At 40.1% G+C, this 17,017-nt stretch overlaps 1 long non-coding RNA gene and 1 pseudogene across 1 annotated transcript in view; both read left to right on the top strand.

The window, feature by feature from the left end:
• The window catches only part of LOC134810419 (uncharacterized), a 141,646-nt gene that overhangs the window by 87,607 nt on the left and 37,022 nt on the right, over positions 1 to 17,017 (top strand). The window lies entirely within an intron of this gene.
• On the top strand, positions 3,382 to 16,122 carry LOC107966520 (high mobility group protein B3-like; annotated as a pseudogene).

Genomic DNA, 17,017 nt, shown 5'->3' with positions numbered 1-17,017 from the left:
GCTGCTTTGCCTCTGCTGTCCATTACAGTAGCTTGCCTTTGATGGTTGAGTGCTGCCACTTGGCCCTTGCCACCTCGGGATTTAATTATTCCCATAGTATTTAAATTTTGTAGTTGAGTGACTGTGGTTCCTACTGTTAGATCTGACATACAGAGAAGAGCAATTACAGGGCTCTTCAAAGTTGCAGCTGCTGCCCTGAAAAATCTGTTTCACAAAGCATTGTTCAAGGGTATATCTTCTAGACCCTCCCAGCCGGGATGAGTAGGTCTAAAGTGACTAATCCACTCCACCTAAACTCAATCTCCCTAAACCTTTGGATCCCTTCCTCTCTATTAAACCAAGGGAGATCAAGCTTTTCCACCTCACTCACAGTGGACCATCTTTTAATCCATATTTTAGGTAGCCAAGCAAATGAACTATTTTAGCCTTTTTTAACTCCATGAGCTGCAACATTAAATGCAGAATCCCTACTTAGTGGGCCCAAATCAATAAATTCAGCCTGATCTAACTCTATGTTCCTTTGACCATTATCCCACACCCTTACTATCCATCCCCATGCCTGTTCTCCAGATTTCTGCGTATATAAATTAGAAAACTCAAGCAGTTCTTTTCAAGTGTAGTGCACCTCCTCATGGGTCACACTCTGAACCTCACCTCTAGGACTTTAATTATGGGTCCAGAAATAAACAGGGGTGTTGGGGGTGGCTCCTGAAGAGAATCAACATTATCTTGCCTGGCAACTGCCTCAGGGGAGGCCATCGCAGTTGCCTCAGGCACTGCAGGGTTTATCTCCTCAGACAAAGATGGAAAGGATGATGGCAGTGTGGGTCAGGGAGGGGATATTGTCACTACTGGGGATGGGGAAGCTGTTTCTTCTAGCAAAAAAGGTTCATCAGAATTTACAAGCGCAGTGTCCCCACCTTCATCAGGGCCACACGTCCCCATTCCAAGTTGCAGGGTCCCACTCTTTTCCAATTAATGCCCTCACTTTAACAGTAGACACCTGGTGAGGTTATGCCTGCACCTTTCTTTGCAAGTCAGCCACTTGCTTGATAAGAGCTATCTGTTTTTCCACAATTTCTGCTCTTTCTCTACAGGAGATAAAACTCCCACTCAGGGCAATCTTAGCGGATTTGAGGCTCAGTATCTGCTTCTGAAGCCAGGAGTTAGAATCTTTGAGTTCATCATTTTCTTTCATCACTGTCCAGTGATCTTAGGAGCAACCAACCAACTTCATTATGTTCACTGGTTCTCCATATATAGTCAAAGGTATTATGTACAGAGTCACTAAACTCCTTGTCTCTCATGAGTGGCAAATCAGGAGTGTCAAATGCATTTATTTTGTATAACTCTCTAAACAGTTCACACCAAAGACTATCAGTGTTTTCCATACTATTAGAAGTACAGTCCTTAGCATTTTTGGGTCTAACCATATTAAGCAGTCAACTGCAGAAACCCCAAAACCAACAAAAGAACTCCATCCTTAATATTCTGTTTCTCTAGGACCACTCCTGATACCAAAATCTGTATTAGGGTTCTCTAGAGGGACAGAACTAATAGGATATATATGTATAAAAAGGAGAGTTTATCAAGTAGTATTAACTCACATGGTCACAAGGTCCCACAATAGGCTGCAAGCTGAGGAGCAAGGAAGCCAGCCTGAGTCCCAAAGCTGAAGAACTTGGAGTCTGATGTTCAAGGGCAGGAAGCATCCTGCACAGGAGGAAGATGTAGGCTGGGGGCTAGGCCAGTCTAGCCTTTTCACATTTTTCTGCCTGCTTTATATTCTGGCTGTGCTGGCAGCTGATTAGATGGTGCCCACCCAGATTAAGGATTTAAGCATTTTCCAGCCCACTGACTCAAATGTTAATGCTTAAGGGTTAAGCATTTCCCAGCCCACTGACTCAAATGTTAATCTCCTTTGGCAACACCCTCACAGACAAACCCAGGATCAATACTTTGCATCCTTCAATCCAATCAAGTTGACACTCAGTATTAATCATCACACTGTCTCAAACAACAACAACAACAAAAACCTTAGCCATCTTGGCCTTAAGATTTGAATATTGCGTTTTTTATGGAGAAGGGAGTGAAGAAAGGGAATTGGGTGAGAATTTGAAAAAGGGGTGGAAGAGGACATGTTTTCCTGCCTGTGGAAATCCATAGATAACAAATTCATATTGTGGAAAGTTTATTTTTAAAAATACTTTGAAATTAGCTTTTAATGTATATCTGTAAACTCAAAGGTATTCACTTTGTTTTTATGTGTTTCTGAATTGATTTGCCACCTGCCTTGGGCCCAGGATACATGAGATTGTTTGAGTCATCATTTGTCCAACAGGCTGCATTCTGAATTAGGGATTCAAACCATTTTCTTGCCTCCCAGAGAAACATTTGAGATTTCATTCACATCTTTCTTGTTACCAAAACAAAAATTTGAACTCAAAATCCTTTTGAGTGGTAAGGCTCTTTCAAATAAAAAGTATGACTATCATAATATTGATAATATACTAGCACGCACACAATATGTATACCTACACACATATATAACTTTTAAGACTCACTATTTAAAACAAAATCTGAAATAATGTGTCCCTCTAGATCTCTTTTGGAATCACTAACTATAGATTTCCTTCAGTTATGGGCTACAGTGCCTGAATGTGCTGAACCCTCTTAGGAGAGCACGGTGGTAAACTCTTCTGAGTGTCACTGTTCCTGTTATTGATGTTGATGGCAGAGCCTTCTAATTCTAACCCCTGCTGAGCCTTTAGAAACCTGGTAGATTGTTAACATGATTAGCAGGAGTTCATGAACTCTGCTCTGTATAAATGCAAAATCCTAACCTTTGATATGGAATTGGCATTAAAAGATTTCTCCTCATATTGAAAAATATTTTAATAGCTTAAATTTAAAAAGGACAAACTTATAGAAGCTTGTTGGGTTTTAATATTATGGTTTCTACTATATAAATATTGCATTTTCAAACATAATATACCAAGAGAATTGTTATAGAATTTTATTTGGCAATATGCTTATAATCCTCCCATGACCATTTACAAATAAATAACAAATGTTTTTCTATACATTAATGGAAGCAATTTAGAAATATTTATTTATTTACATAAAGGAAATGTATGGTAGCAGCACACTGGAAATCAGTCATTTGGAAATGATTAGAACTGATAGTCCTTAAAGGGTGTATTTATCACTCATTAAATTAAGGAAATGTCCAAAGGAACAATGGTTACATTCGATTTACAGTTTAGATACTCAGTTGCATATGTTGTAGTTGTAAATCAAGTGTGTTTTTAAGAGGTTATTTGGATATAGAGGCTAGAAAAATTTCCTGGTGCCACTTTAATTTTTCTCTGCTTGTTGGACATGAAGAGAGGGAGACAAAGGCTCTCAGAAAGAGAAAGATGGGCTGGTGAAGGACAAACTAAGGTGAGTGAGATGCTGAGTTCCTTATTTCTAGTACAAATTTCCCACCAACTGGAGAGCATTCACCTGTATACTTAAAGAACACTTGAATAAATAAATAAATAAATAAATTCAAGTGCTCTTTAAGTATCCTCTAAATACAGAGCATTGTGGGAAGGTTCTATTTCTTTTCCAATTTTGTGATCAAGGAACAAGATTCCTTTTTCTAGGGGGGAAAAGTGCACTGAATTATCAAAGGAGTGGTCATCTATCTCTTCCTCCTTCCTTCTGTCTTTCTGTCTCTCCGCCCTGTTCCCATCGGTCTCTCTTTTAAGCTGAAGGAATATATTCTGCCCTTATTCTAGCTATGGGCTAAGTCACAGGGCAAGACTACATGGGCCTAAAGAGTTCTCTCTGGGAAAGGGTGGCACTTTCTGGAGGGTCCTGGGGTTCTTTCTTTGTGTGGAAAGCTGAATTCTCTTGACATCATTAACATTTCTTGAGTATTTGGTAAACAGCTGGGAACATCAAAAGGAATAAGAGCCAATGCCTATCTTTTACAAGCTCACAATGTCAGTCTCATTTGTTCAGGGAGAAAAATACATAAACCAGTACTTGCAGTGTATCTTTAAAGGTGCCCCAGTAGAGGTAAGGACTAATAATCCCACAGGTAGGTATAAGTAATCTATTGGGCAGTGAGGGAAATCTTTACAGAGGAGTGACATTGGAGCTTAATCTTAGAGTATGAAGGAGCTCACCAGGCGGGGAACAACATTTCATATAGAGGAAACAAAACGTGCAAGGAATCATGAAGAAACATGCTGTGCTTGGGGAGTGGCACATAACCGGTTGTGGCCAAACTGCAGGGTTTGAAATAAGGTTTGTGAGTGCAGAGGGGGAAATTGTAAGAGATGAGGATGTCAAGGAACACTTCATCAATGTTATAAAAAACCTTGTTTGGATTTGGATTTTTATTTTGAGAATCAGAGGGAACCCATTAGAGGTTATTAAAGTTAGTAAAAAAAAAATATTAGATTTATGCTTTAGAAAGTTCACTTTGGTACAAAGATTGGCCAGAAAAAAAGATCAGAAATGAAAGTTAGGAATTCAGGGAGGAGATGATGAAAGCTTTGTATAAGACAGTGGCAGTAGGCCAGACATGATGGCTCATGCCTGTAATTCCAGCACTTTTGGAGTCCAAGATGGGAAGATCATTTGAGCCCAGGAGTTTGAGACCAGCCTAGACATAGCGGGACTCCATCTCTACAAAAAATTTTTTAAAAAATTAGCTGGGCATGGTGGCTCATGCCTGTAGTCCCAGCTACTTTAAAGGCTGAGGTGAGAGGATCCCTGGAGCCCAGGAATTTGAGGCGACAGTGAGCTATGATCGCCACTGCATTCCGGCCTTGGTAACAAAGTGAGACCCAGTCTCAAAAAAAAAAAAAAAACAAAACAAAGAAACACAAACCAAAAAATCCCAAAAAACAGTGGCAGTAGGATTGGAAGTTAGGTACAGATTAGAGAGAGATTCTAGAAGTACATTCAATAGCAGTTGGTGATAGATCAGATTTGGTAGTTGTATTAGAGGAAATAATGAAGAATGACTTCAGAACTGCTTTGACTGGGAACTGGTAGAGTATGGTGGGAAGAGGTTTAGGAGGAATGGAGATAACTTTGATTTTAGATGTGATCACCAATCAGTTACTGATGGCCAATTTGGCTTGTGGGTTTTAGAAGAGAGAATGGTTTAAAAAGGTACATTTGGGAGTTGCTATCATTTAAGGGGTAGGAGAAGCCATAGAAATAAACAAACTTGTTCATCTAGAGCTTCTGGAATGAGAAGAGAAAGCTCTAAGGAGTCAGCCCTGGGAAATAATGAGGGAGGGCACAGGAGAAGGAGGACTAGAATAGAGGTGTCCAGAAACCCAAAGGGCCAAGGAGTTCCAAGGAGGGAACAGTCAGCAGCATTGCTTGCTGTAGCAAACTGCTCCTGAAGTGCTTTTCCCCAGGCTGCCCACCCAAAAGGGGTGCTCTCTTGGAGGCTAGGAAGAGAACACTTCCACTTGAGTAAATGTTTCCTTCTCTCTCTTTCTCTTACTCTCTTTCTCCTACCCTTTGATTCTTTTTTTTTTTTTTTTAATCACGATTCCTTTCTGCAGTGACTTTTGGGTTCCTTCCATATCCTTAAAAAACACAGTACTTGCATTGCTAGTTCAAAAGTAACATGCCGAAACTTGAGCTAAGATTCATTTCGCTTTCAACACAGAATTTTTCTCTACAGATCTAGTTCAGACTCACTTCTCTGCTGTTGAAACTTGCTTTTAATAAGACAGTCCTCCAGAGCCCAAATCTCATTGTGAGGAGAGGATACACGACCTATACCAGGGCTCAGGCTGCACTGAAGTCTGTTCAGCCACTTGGAGTCTCTACCTAAATTCTGTATCATTGTTTCAGAGGCAACGCAAGTGTAACAATCGTTGATTAAGGACAGGGCCGGGGGGCGGTGGCTCACGCCTGTAATCCCAGCACTCTGGGAGGCCGAGGCGGGCAGATCACGAGGTCAGGAGATGGAGACCATTCTGGCCTATACGGTGAAACTCCGTCGTCTCTACTAAAAATACAAATATATAAATAAAATTAGCCGGGCATTGTGGCAGGCGCCTGTAGTCCCAGCTACTCGGGAGGCAGAGGCAGGAGAATGGCGTGAACCCGGGAGGCGGGGCTTGCAGTGAGCCGAGATCTCGGTGGCTCACACCTGTAATCCTTGCACTTTGGGAGGCCGAGGCGGGTGGATCACCTGGGATCAGGAGTTCGAGACCAGCCTGGCCAACATGATGAAACCCCGTTTCTACTAAAAATAAAAGAAAATTAGCTGGACGTGGTGGTGCATGCCTATAATCCCAGCTACTCAGGACGCTGAAGCAGGAGAATCGCTTGAACCCAGGAGGTAGAGGTTGCAGTGAGCCGAGATCGTGCCACTGTACTCCAGCCTGGGCAACAAAAGCGAAACTCCGCCTCAAAAACAAACAAACAAAAAACAAAAGGAGAAGAGCCAGGCGTTCTTTTCTAATTCCCAGGTTCCCTGAAACTTCTTGTTACGAAAATAATTCTTCATCAGATCAAAAGGAAACTCAGTCTTTTGGGTTTCACACAAACATGAAGCCATCAGCCTTTGTGGTTGAACATCCCACACACCGAGTATTGAGAAATTTTTCTATCCAATGTCACTGATCCATAGAAAATAAGTAACAAAGAAAAGGATCCAAACTTCTTTGTTTGTTGGTTTGTGGTGTCACCCAGGCTGGAGTGCAGTGGCATGATCATAGCTCACTGCAGCCTCGACCTCCTGAGCTCAAGCAATCCTCCTGCCTCAGCCTCCCAAGTACCTAGGACTACAGGCACACGCCACCACACCCTGCTAATTTTAAAAAACTTTTTGTAGAGATGGGGTCTTGTTGTGTTGCCCAGGCTGGTCTTAAACTCCTGGCCTCAAGCAGTCCTGCAGTGTTGGACTCCTAAAGGGATGGGATTACAGGCATGAGCCACCATGCCTGGCTTCAGGATCCAAAGTTCTATCAGATGTGAAAAAAGTTGCAAAGAAGAAATCAAGACTAAAAATAAAAGAAGAAGAAAAGTGCTAACATATTTTTCAGGCACCTACCATGAACCAGACACCTGCTATGTATTTAATATTATTTTATTCAATCCTTAAACTCCATGAGATATCATTCCACCCATTTTGCCACTGCACTCCAGCCTGGGCAACAGAGCAAGACCCTGTCTCAAAAAATAAATAAATAGAAACAAAAAAAGTTAAAAAGTGGGGAGATGAAGTTAAGCTATATAGTTTTTATTAGTTTTCTTTTCTTTTCTTTTCTTTTTTTTTTTGAGATGGAGTCTCGCTCTGTCACCCAGGCTGGAGTGCAGTGGTGTGATCTCGGCTCACTGCAAACTCTACCTCCTGGGTTCAAGAGATTCTCCTGCCTCAGCCTCCCGAGTAGCTGGGATTACAGCTACACACCACCAGGCCTGGCTAATTTTTGTATTTTTAGTAGAGCGGGGGTTTTGCCATGTTGGCCAGGCTGGTCTCAAACTCCTGACCTCAAATGATCCACCTGCCTCGGCCTCCCAAAGTGCTGGGATTACGGGCGTGAGCCACCACACCCAGCCTATTAGTTTTCTTTTTGCTTGTCTGCTTGTTTATGCAAACACTGTTAAATTTTTATCAAGCTATAATAAATGGGTTATAAGATGGTATTTGTAAACCTCATTGTAACCTCAAACCAAAAAACATACAATGGATACACAAAATATAAAAAGAGACCAAATAATATATTAGATAAATTATCCAAATCAAACAATGAATACATAATGGACTGAGATTCAAACCCTGACAGTGGCTCCAAGGCCTATGTTCTTATAATCAAAAAAAGAAGGTGGCAGAGGAGAAAAAGATAAAAATGGACAGGAGGAATAGCAATATTTCTTGCTTTCTCAGCTTCTTTCTTGCCAGCTGTCAGAAAGTTTTCTTTCTGTTGCCCAAGAATCCCAAACAATTTGCCTTCTATCTTCTCTTATGGATTCAGGCTGGAGTTTACCCTTGCCCACAATCCCCTCATCCTTCTTTGAGCCTACTGACTCAGAAGATTGTGGACATGTCTGAAAAAGAATTCCGCCAGGAAGAGCCAGGACATGCGTCTTACCACAGGAACACACATTCCTGCTGTTTGCACAGCTGTATTTGTTGCTCTTAATGGTAGAGAAGGGAGGCACAAAGGACACTTAGTTTTAGAAAACTTTTCGTGGTGTAGCTAGAAGAAATTAAACTAAGGGCCAGAGGTTTCCCACTGCTTTTTCTAGAGGCCAAGATTCTTTTATTTTTGAGTTCTCTCTCTTGTTAGTGAGGAGGCATTATGGCAACTATTATATAAATGCTACCATTTATTTTTGAAATTTGACTGAGGGATGTTCCTCCCTAAAGAAATTATTTTTCATTCTTCCTAGAAAATATTTAAGGCCTCTTTCTAAATGGAGTATTTGTGACTTTTCTTTGACTAGAACAGGGCCTTGTACTCAGTGACCACATCGCTCACCAATGCTAAACCATCCTCTTCTGCCTCCCCTAACAACTATGGATCTGTTTTTTCAATTTAAAGCAACTGTTCATGGAAATACTGCTATGAAGGAAAATATTGTGAGTTAATAAACTTTGGGCCATGTCCAATCCTCAGATAATGAAGTCAGTAGTACTTGAGCAAGAAGGAATTTACCCTGTGATAGTAATAAGTCTGTTATTTGTATGTCATAGACATAAATGGCTAAATGTATTTCAAGGTCTTGCTTGAAATTAAATGGATTTCCCTATGCATCCGTAACTAATTTATTGGCTATTCATAAAATTATGTTTGCTTAGATCCTAATTCCTAGTGAGTAGGATTTATTTAATAACTGAAATACAGAAGAATATTTATTTGTAGTAAATATAGGGCCTCATCAGTGTTGCTTTGTGTTGCTTGAGCATTTATACGTTTTGGGCAAAAGTGGTGATACCTTACCTTAGATAACTCAAGGGACAAACTGAATGATTAAGAGTGAAAATATTGGACCACGTAATAAAGGGTTAATATTGCAATAATTAGGAAATTGTTAATATCCTCATGAAATATTACTGTAAAGGTAGGTACCTGTTTTACTGTGACTGTCTCTTAACTAAATGGATCCCAAATCAGATTCTGTGAAGTATAAACTATATTAAAAATTATATTTGAGCCAAAAGTCCCTTCTCCTTTCCACAGCAATTACAATTTTGATCAAATCAGTGCTGAACAATATTACTTTTTCTTCCTAGCTATGGTGGGTCTAGAAATGGTTTGTGACAGAAAAGTCTTTTTATAGCTTTGCTTTCAACATGCATTTACGTTTTAATGATATGTTCTCTGCCAGTAAAAATGTAATCGTAGTACACAGAAAATCAACATGTTTTAAGCTTTCTGAGTGTATTTAAACTGTCAACAGTGAGCTGTCTGACATACAACTTTACTCTGCTTCCGCCGTTAATGGCTAGGTTGTTTTCTAAAGACAGTCTAATGACACAAGACTCCTAAATCCTGTCAGACCGTGTGAACTAAGAATGACCTGAGTGAATAGGGATGCTTTGGCCATCTGTCATTGATAGCCATATTGATCTGGAGATGGTGGCTGAGGGCACTGTGTACTGAGGGTACGGCAGTTTGCTGAGGTGATGATAACCATCACTGATACCTTTGTTATGTACTTAATTTCTCATTGTATCTTCCCCAGCTATGGAACCCTTGGGCAGTAAGTAACCTGGTTTAAAAAGTACACTTCTAGGTCAAAAGGGGACATCAGTCCTCATACATTATTCTCCTAGGTCACCATTTAGCATGTCTAAGTAAAGTTTCCTTCCCCACCCCCAGAAAAACAGCTTTTTAAAAAGTATTTATTTTGAAAAATTTCAAGCATACAGGAAGTTATATACACTACCTAGATTCACCAGTTGTTACTATTTTGCCTTTGTCTATCTATGTATCTGTGAACCATTTCAGATAAAGTTGCAGATATGACCGACAGTTCACCCTTAAATACTTCAGCAAAGACTTTCTAAAAATAAGGCCATTTTTCTATCTACCCACAATGCCATTATTACAACTGAGAAAATTAACATAATTCCCAAATATCATCCAATAACCTATCTATATTCAAATTTCTCCATTTGTTCCCCAAATGCTTATACTTTTTTTCCAAACTGGGATCCATTCATGGTTAATGTTTTACATCTGATTGTTATGTCTCTTAAGTCAAAAGACCTCCTTTTTTAATCTTAAAAAAGCATGGCAAAAATGAAGAGAAAAATACTGACCTAAGGCTCTATTATAGGTAGAAATAGATAATTAAAGTATTTAAAACATTTTTTTGTAGAGTTAGGGTCTCACTATATTGACCAGGCTGGTCTCAAACTCCTGGCCTCAAGGGATTCTCCTGCCTCGGCCTCCCAAAGTGTTGGGATTATAGGCATGAGCCACCATGCCCAGCCTAATTAAAGTGTTTTGTTCACACACATGTTCCACCCCACCGAAATTCTAAAGCAATTTAGATTCTAGCTGATGAAAATCTTGCCAAGTTTAAATGTTGGAGTAAGGCCCTTGTGGCTACTTTTTCAGGAGAGAATGATTTTTCTTTTTGGGATATCCCTCTTTTTCAATCTTTGCATGGTAATGAGAAGTGAAACTCTTAAAAGACTGCCTTAGATAGATATTTACATATTAGTGAGTAGTTAGGAAAAATGGAATGGTTACATTGGAACAATGAATACATTATGAACATTATGAGAAGTCATAGTTGTGAATGACAGATCATCTCAAAAGTAGTATTTAGTTCTAAAAGTTGATACATAGTGGGTTAAGTCACTGTGGTTTGATGTTGCATATAGTGGCAGCAGCTCATTTGGATTAATACAGTAAGCAAGTGATAACAAGTACAGGAGAATTAGAGCACATGGTGATAAACACAAACGTAATGAAATGCATTTTCTATATGAGAATGACTTTTGTTTTTTATATCTTCCTGCGGTCTCATAAAGACAGTTCTCATTGGCTAGCACTCCATGCTATTGTCTTATATATTAAAAGGAGTCCAGCAGAGTGCTGTGTGTTTACATAGTGGGGACTTTGTAAATGTTAATCATTGATGATATACAAGCCACCTTTCACCCTTTGATGTGATCTTAAGATCACAAAATAAGGTAATAGGATTGAAAAATTATATAATGTATAAGGGAAACAAACACTAAAGGGACCCAGGAATATAATTTAATTTCTCAATGGTTACAGTAGTCTTCATTGAAATTTAAAAATGTTTCTACTTATTAGCTTTATTTCTTTATTATTTGTTTATTGTTTCTTCTTATGCACTTTAATTCAACACACATTTGTTATGAGTTTATATGTTTCAGGCCACTAGCGTAGAGTCATTTTATTTATTTATTTATTGAAGACAGCGTCTTATTCTGTTACCCAGGCTGGAGTGCAGTGGCAGCACAATCAGCTCACTGCAGCCTCAAATTCTCAGGCTCAAGCAGTCCTCTACCCTCAGCCTCCCAAGTAGCTAGGGTTACAGGTGTGAGCTACTGCACCCAGCTCAAGGCATTATTTTTTTTTAAATCTGTTTTTATTATGGAAAACTGAAAACATACACAAAAGTAGAGAGAATAGTATAATGGATTCCTATGTATCCATCATTTGGCTTTGATAGATTATAACATTTTGGGGATCTTGTTTCATCTATCCTCCCCACTATTTGGGAGAGGTGCTGGAGGAGTATTTTAAAGAAAATCCCAGATATCATGACATTCACATATAAATACTTTGTTGTGAATAGAGGCATATTTGCAAAAGTTTGGATTTCTAAAACATTTTTGACTAGCAATAGATTAGTAACCTTAAAATATTCGAACACTATAGTTAGTGTTTCATTATTGATGAATATTCATTTAATAAAGATATTTGTTCCACAGCAAAACTGAATAGTTTGGAAAAGCATTGTGTGCTTATCTGAGGTATAAAATGATGAAATGTTAATAAGTATTTTCATAGAACTTGAATTACAAAATTCTAATCAATATTGATTTGAATAATGTAGGATATGGTTTTTGTGAGGGTATTTGTGTGTGTATGCATGTGTGTGTGTGAAGATAACATCATTAAATTATATGTATACCTACATATATATATGCAATGGGAAACATGGTCTGTATGCCTTTCAATCACACACTGCTTTCTGCAAAGTCTAGGAGCAATAATTATGCAGAATTCTTATGAAACTTCATCACTTTATGATGGATTTGTAATCCAGAAGAAAAATAAAGAATGGTTTAATTGGAAGCAATGAGGAAAAGATGGAGAAGCAGAGGTTCAAGCAAGGTTCAACCTTTAAGGGTGAAGGTAGAAGAGGATTGTATGAGGAGGGCTTTGTTTGTGCTTCTGTTGTGTTCTGGGACAGGCTCATGAACTGTTTTCTTGGGTTCCTGTGCTGTCATACTTTCATTCAAAGCCTATTTCTGATTTTGCATTGCTTCTTGAATTCTAGTATTCTTATTTTATAGTAAAATCATATATTAATACTATAGTATCAAGCAGAAAAGGGCATGAGAAAACATCTGATCCAACCAACTCTCTTATTTTAGAGAAAGAAACCTCAGGCCCAAGTTTCAGTGACTTGCAAGCCTGTTAGGACTGTAATCCATGTTTCCTGATTGTTAACCTGGTGGTCTTCCTACTTCACTATGTAGCCTCTCCATAGTTCAAGCTTCAGGCACATGAAGTAACTCTCTGGGCCTTCAGATGTGTAAAGGTTTCCTACTGCAAAATGAGTAGAATAAACATTCTTCCTGGCCCAACTTTAGGGACAGAACATGCCTTCATTTCAAATAAAGATGTAGTTCACTTGCAGTAATGATATCTTTATTAATGTGAATACATTTCTAAATATTTTAGAGAGACAGTTTGACTTTAAGAATGGTTTGAGGCCAGGCGTGGTGGCTCACGCCTGTAATCCCAGCACTTTGGGAGGCCGAGGTGGGAGGATCACGAGGTCAGGCGATCGAGACCTCGTGAACTCAGTGACGATGAAACCCTGTCTCTACTAAAAATACAAAAAATTAGCTGGGCGTAGTGGCGGACGCCTGTAGTCCCAGCTACTCGGGAGGCTGAGGCAGGAGAATGGCGTGAACCCAGGAGGCGGAGCTTGCAGTGAGCCGAGATTGTGCCACTGCACTCCAGCCTGGGTGACAGAGCCAGACTCCATCTCAAAAAAAAGAATGGTTTGAACAACCTGCAGTCTTGTGCAACACTGTTGCCTAGATTAAGCAATTTATAAGTGAATTCAGCTAATCAGAATGGTGAGGGGATACACACACTTACACTCCAAATTCTATAATAGTGGTGTTAACTACTAGTAATTCTGTTTGCTTGGGAGAGTCAGAGAAGGCAGTGCTGTAATCCTGATATTTGAGCTTTTTATTTTTTTAAATTTTAGATGGGGTGGAGTACAGCGGTACAGTGGCGAGATCATGGCTTACCTCAGCTTCAACCTCCTAGACTCCAGTGATCCTCCTACCTCAGCCTCCTGAATAGCTGGGACCACCCCACCTGACTAATTTTAATTTTTTTTTGTAGAGATGAGGTTTCACTTTGTTGCCCAGACGGGTCTCGAACTCCTGGCCTCTAACAATCCTTCCAGTTTGGCCTCCCAAAGTGCTGGGATTACAGGTGTGAACCACCATGCCTGGCCAATTTGAGCTTTTTGAGAGAAATATCTTACTAGGGATATGTGGGAAAGAGTGTTCCAGGGAGTGGCAACAGCATGTGCAGAGAGGCATGGAGACATATTTTGTTCATAAAAGAGGGAATCCTTTGACCCCGAGAACCTCAGTTTGTGTTTGGGTCACTCCTGGAGTTTGGGTCTGCTCTAGGTGGAGTAGGGTGTGGCTATCATGAAAACGCCTCATCCTAATCAGATTTGCCTGCCCAGCTTTCTTTCCTCTACTAACTCAGTTTTCTGAAGGAGAAGAGTGATCTTGGCAACTCTTACTAACTTAGTCTCTCACATCCTTTCAGTTCACCGTTGGATTCAATTCAGATCCATCTTCACTGTGTAGTACCTTTGTACTCAATCTGCAGCAGTGGTTTTCATGTGTTATGAGTGGGACATAGAAGTGATCTAAATAGAATTTTCTTAACCATTTTTAAAACAATTCTTAATTCTCATACAATTCTCAAAAAAATGCCCAATAACATTATTACAGTTTTCAGTGCTATTTACAAGTTACCATATCGTGTAGTGGTTAAGAGCATTGGAATCATAAAGATTTCAGTTTGAAACTGTCCATGCTATTTAGTATGTCTGTGACTTCGTTTGGGAAACTTATTTAAATTCTCTGAGTCTCTGTTTCTTCAAGTAAAGAATTCAGTTTAGTGACTGGCATATTGTGAATACTTTTTCTCTCTCTTGGGGGAGAAGTGGCTTTCTTGATTATTTTGTTGGGATCTAAGTGAAGGATGAAGAAAGAGAAAAGCTATATGACATGGTATTCATTTGCACTTGGGCTGTTCTGTAAGTGTTCTCTGAAGACATTTTCTTGTGCCTTTTCTGCTTTTCAGTGGAGCGTGTGAGCAGTTCAAGGTTAGGGACTATGTTTTCTTCAGTTTGTTTCCCTCTCTCCCTGTGGCATTTAGGACTGACTGCACAAATGGATAAGGCAAATAAATAAGTTTGCATTCAATCTTAGCCAAAAGCCTGAGAAGTGATCACATAAATATTTTTGACTAGCTAGTGTCCTGCACTTCCTAGGGCATCCTGGGTGTGATTCTGACCTTTGCTGTCTCGCTCGAACAGTCCTGATCTAGACCTAATCCCATGGCAGCAGCTGCCTTAGAATTCAACTATGTGCAAGTCCTGGGGCCTTGAGAATGACAATTGGATATGTTTGTGTGTTTATACATCAGTACACGCATAGGTATATATATGTATATACACATACATAAATACATACATATTATATATATCCATACATACACACATACTTAGAATTTCCTACGTATGTGAGTTCACCATTGCTGTTAGATTAGGGAGAAAATGCGGAAATGTTTGTCTTTTGTCTAAGCCATGGAGGCAGGGCTTTGTATCAATTAAAAGGATAGTCGGGCTCTCATGGAGGCAGCTAGCACAAGGCTGGGGAGCACTGAGCCATGCATTGTGCCCTGCGCTGCCCAGACTAGCGAACAATACAGTCAGGTTGGCTAACGGTGACCCCAAGAAACCAAAGGGCAAGATGTCTGCTTATGCCTTCTATGTGCAGACGTGCAGAGAAGAACATAGGAAGAAAAACCCAGAGGTCCCTGTCAATTTTGCAGAATTTTCCAAGAAGTACTCTGAGAGGTGGAAGACAATGTCTGGGAAAGATAAATCTAAATTTGATGAAATAACAAAGGCAGATAAAATGCGCTATGATCAGGAAATGAAGGATTATGGACCAGCTAAGGGAGCCAAGAAGAAGAAGGATCCTAATGCCTCCAAAAGGCCACTGTCTGGATTCTTCCTGTTCTGTTCAGAATTAGGCCCCAAGATCAAATCTACAAACCCCACCATCTCTATTAGAGACATGGCAAAAAAGCTGGGTGAGATGTGGAATAACTTAAATGGCAGTGAAAAGCAGCCCTACATCACTAAGGCGGCAAAGCTGAAGGAGAAGTAGGAGAAGGATGTTCCTGACTATAAGTCGAAAGGAAAGTTTGATGGCGCAGAGGGTCCTGCTAATGCTGCCTGGAAGAAGGTGGAAGAGGAAGATGAAGAAGGTGAAGAGGAAGAAGAGGAGGAGGAGGAGGAGGATGAATAAAGAAACTGTTTATCTGTCTCCATGTGAATACTTAGAGTAGGGGAGCGCCATAATTGACACATCTCTTATTTGAGAAGTGTCTGTTGCCTTCATTAGGTTTAATTACAAAATTTGATCACAATCATATTGTAGTCTCTCAAAGTGCTCTAGAAATTGTCAGTGGTTTACATGACGTGGCCATGGGTGTCTGGAGCACCCTGAAACTTTATCAAAGTTGTACATATTTCCAAACATTTTAAAAATGATAAGGCATTCTCGTGTTCTCCTCACTCTGTGCACTTTGCTGTTGGTGTGACCAGGCATTTAAAAGATGTTTCTGGCTTTTTTTTATTTGTAAGGTGGTTTTAACTATGTGGTTATTGGCTAGAAATCCTGAGTTATCAACTGTATATGTCTATAGTTTGTAAAAAGAACAAAACAACCGAGACAAACTCTTAATGCTCCTTGCTCGGCATTGAGGCTATGGGGAAGATGCCTTTTGAAGGGGCTGTAGCTCAGGATATGCACTGTGAGGCTGGACCTGTTGACTCTGCAGTGGGCATCCATTTAGCTTCAGGTTGTCTTGTTTCTGTATATAGTGACATAGCATTCTGCTGCCATCTTAGCTGTGGACAAAGGGGGGTCAGCTGGCATGAGAAGGTTTTTATTTTTGTTAAGTGTGGTAGTTTTTAAATGTTTTTTTTCTCTCTTTTTTTTTCTGAGACAGAGTATTGCTCTGTTGCCCAGGCTGGAGTGCCATGGTGCGATCTCAACTCACTGCAACCTCCGCCTCCTGGGTTCAAGCAATTCTCCTGTGTCAGCCTCCTGAGTAGCTGGGATTACAGGCACAAACCACCATGCCCAGCTAATTTTTTTATTTTTAGTAGAGACAGGGTTTCACCATGTTGGCCAGGCTGGTCTCGAACTCCTGATCTTGTGATTCACCCACCTCGGCCTCCCAAAGTGCTGGGATTACAGGCGTGAACCACCACGCCTGGCCTAAACTGTTTGTTTTTAAACAACAGTTTAAACAGTTCATTGTCAGCAAAGCGAAGAGCCACTGCATCAGTGAAAGTTCAAGAACTTCATCTGGATGTGGTGGCTCATGCCTATAATACCAGCACTTTGGAAGGCCAAGGTGGGTGGATCACCTGAGGTCAGGAGTTTGAGACCAGCCTGACCAACATTGAGAAACCCCATCTCTAC

Source organism: Pan troglodytes, chromosome 6, assembly GCF_028858775.2.
Source record: "Pan troglodytes isolate AG18354 chromosome 6, NHGRI_mPanTro3-v2.0_pri, whole genome shotgun sequence".
NCBI classification, from domain to species: Eukaryota; Metazoa; Chordata; class Mammalia; order Primates; family Hominidae; genus Pan; species Pan troglodytes.
Note: the sequence above shows the minus strand (reverse complement) of the source record. Positions and strands in the feature narration are given on the sequence as shown.